Here is a 2,965-nt window from a genome sequence, read left to right as displayed (position 1 = left end):
TAATTATCTGTATATTACCTGATATTTAACGAAGGTAAACTATATTTTACATTATTATTGTATATGCCTAATAAGTTGATTTTATAGCCCGAAAAACTGATTTAGCGACCCTTGGTGAGATTCTCCAGTATTTTTTGTTGTATTTGATTGGTCAATATAATACATTCTGTTATGAATACTTAACTTAGTTTTATTATTGTTCTACAATTATAATAACAGATAATCATAAATTGAATTGTAATCGAGGTCGGCCTATAAGAATGTGTTTATAAAGTATTTTTCGGTGTTACAAAACCGGAAAGTGGGCCGACGGCGACTGTTGTAATTCAGAGCATCGTTAGTCATTTAACAACTATTGTGCGATTACTATTACTTTTTAATAAACTAATTAATTATTAATTCGGCAATACTGTTTTATTTAATTCTATTTGTTACTTTCGTAACAATTCTTTTACGTGGACGTTTCATGGATTACGTAAGAGAATAGTTGAATTTTGTGTAAGGGTATAATTTTTTTATTCATCTTATCCACGGGAAAACATTGAATAGGTGATATATTTTTATTAATTATATGTATTATTTATTATAACAATTGCATTTAATATATATGTATGTATTAAAATATTATTGCTGCTTATTTGTACAGCTTTTGTCTTTCTTCTACTCTCATATTTGATTATGATTCCTTTTCTATTCTATTATGATTCTATTCTACTGAAAGCTGCCAATGCCTCTATACCTATTTTCAAAATTTCCAAAAAATAATTTTCCTCATTCCTTACTTGGTGGAACTCTACATGTACGGTCGCTGTTAAAGAATGCTTCGTTTCTTTTCGTCAGTTCTATTTCCGACTTTCTTGCTTATCAACGTATACGATCTTTCTTCGCTCGTACTCTAAAACATGTAAAAAAAAAAAAATGCTTAGCATTCATTTTATTCTTTATTTTATTATTTTATTCTGCATTAATCGACGTCCAGTTTCCTTAAATGAATTTTGGTTTCCTTCGTTTTGTAATAAAATGGCGCCATCTTATGTTCCTTCTCGGAGGAATTAACACCCACATCTTTTACTACCCCCAATTCATTCAATTCTTCTATACATCCTTTAATTATGTCCTTTACTGCTAAAGAGTTATCATTAGCAATTCACTATCGTTCCTCTTCAATGTCCGACCTATACTGTATCTCTCCTTTGCTACTAAAAAAAATCCTCCAACGATCCAGCAATATTTATGAATATCAAGGGTGCCTTTGACTCAGACCGTATACCTACTATTTAAACACGCTTAAAAGCCATTTCTCTTCTCTTTGCAATTTTATTTTCTCACTTTTTTCTCATCGCTTCTTATACTTCTCTTCCCCTTCTAGAGTTTCTATTTCTCAATCTTCTTTTCATGGGCTTCCACAAGGGTGTTGTCCTCTCCTCTTACGGTTTCAACTCCCACTTTTATGCCGATGATATTGTCCTTTTTCTTTTGATAAATCACTTGTTCACGCTGTGACTACTTTCAAGGACTCCTTGTTCATACTCTACAAAAACCGCCGCTCTTCTTATTTTACCACAGCTCCTAAAAAGAGACAATCATTTTTACCAGAAAATATATATCTCTCTCTTAACTTAGACACGAAGGGTTCTTCATTTCCAGTTCCTTCTTTCCATTGCATCGCGCTGGTCTAATTTTCTCTGTTGTATCATGGGGATCTTATCCCTCTTCCCTTTTATTAATTTTTAACTTCATTATTCGCACTATGATTAACTACAGTTCCTTTCACTTCTCTTCTACATCCTTATGCCATCGTAATATGTTTAATTTAGTAATGATTTTGTGCTTATTCTCAATTTTAGACGCCCTTCCTTCTACTCCTGTCTTCAGCCTTAAAATTGAATACGGTTGTCCTCCTATCAAAATTATGAGCCATCGCTTAGCAGACAAATTTATCCTAAAATCTATTTCCTGTCCCAAACCCTCAATATTTAATCTTTTTAAAACTCTTTGTTAACTCTAGCGATATTTCCCCAAATCTCTTCCTATTCTTGCTTCAATATGTTCTTCACTTTCTCCCCTCACTAATCAAATCCAGAAATCCTGTAGCCTTCTCCCTATTTATGACTGTCTTTACGAGGTCTTTTATTTAGTCAGTACTTTTCTTCAGTATATAAAGATACAGTTTCAACTAACATAATCATTCAATCCAATAAAATTCAGTCTATTGATTCGTTAAAAATAATATTAATTGAACTCCTTGACATATTTAATGAACTAGATACTCTTTTGCACAAAAATACTATTTGTCCTGATTGACTCTCTCCTATATTTTTATTTAACTGCAGATTCATACTCTCTCCACCTATTACAAATCTATTCAATATTTCTTTAAACAGCGGCTCATTTCCAGCACTCTGGAAATCTACATATACCGAACCAATTCTCAAAAAAAGAAATAAATCATTCATTTCAAATTATCGTCCTATATCAATAATTTCAATCTAACCAAAACTATTATCTAAAATAATAAATAATAAACTTACACCAATGTTTAAAAATATTCTGGTATCTCAACAACATGGATTTAGAAAGAATAAATAATCTCTTACTAATTTAACTATAAAACATCATATAATAAAATCATTTTTCAATAATTGTTATATATTAGTGGCTGCACTGTTAAGCAGCTAGCGTCTTTGTCCCCTCTTTGATTAAGATGTAATAATGATGTAAAAAGTAGACGCTCTTATGATTTTTTAAAATAAAGATTTTTACTGTAAAACTTAACTTGTTCTCTTTTTTAAAATATGTATTATTAAAATACATAACATGGCGCAGTCGGTAGGATTGCTAGTACCAGCCCCAGGACCGCTGGAGTTACACGGTAATTTAATGGAAAATTTTAAAAGAAAGTATGAACTATATATATCAGCGAATGACTTGGAAAATAAATCAAATAAAATTAAAACTGCAATAT

At 30.9% G+C, this 2,965-nt stretch overlaps 1 protein-coding gene across 1 annotated transcript in view; it reads left to right on the top strand.

Annotated features, from left to right (window-relative positions):
• The first annotated feature begins 478 nt into the window (after positions 1-478).
• LOC126895569 (uncharacterized) overlaps positions 479-2,965 on the top strand; it is a 9,807-nt gene continuing 7,320 nt past the window's right edge. The window contains exon 1 of the mRNA XM_050667578.1: positions 479-498. The gene's annotated coding sequence lies outside the window, so the exon portion shown is untranslated. The remainder of the gene's footprint in view (positions 499-2,965) is intronic.

This window comes from Daktulosphaira vitifoliae, unplaced genomic scaffold (assembly GCF_025091365.1).
Source record: "Daktulosphaira vitifoliae isolate Bord-2020 unplaced genomic scaffold, ASM2509136v1 Scaffold_1, whole genome shotgun sequence".
In the NCBI taxonomy this organism is placed as follows: domain Eukaryota; kingdom Metazoa; phylum Arthropoda; class Insecta; order Hemiptera; family Phylloxeridae; genus Daktulosphaira; species Daktulosphaira vitifoliae.
Note: the sequence above shows the minus strand (reverse complement) of the source record. Positions and strands in the feature narration are given on the sequence as shown.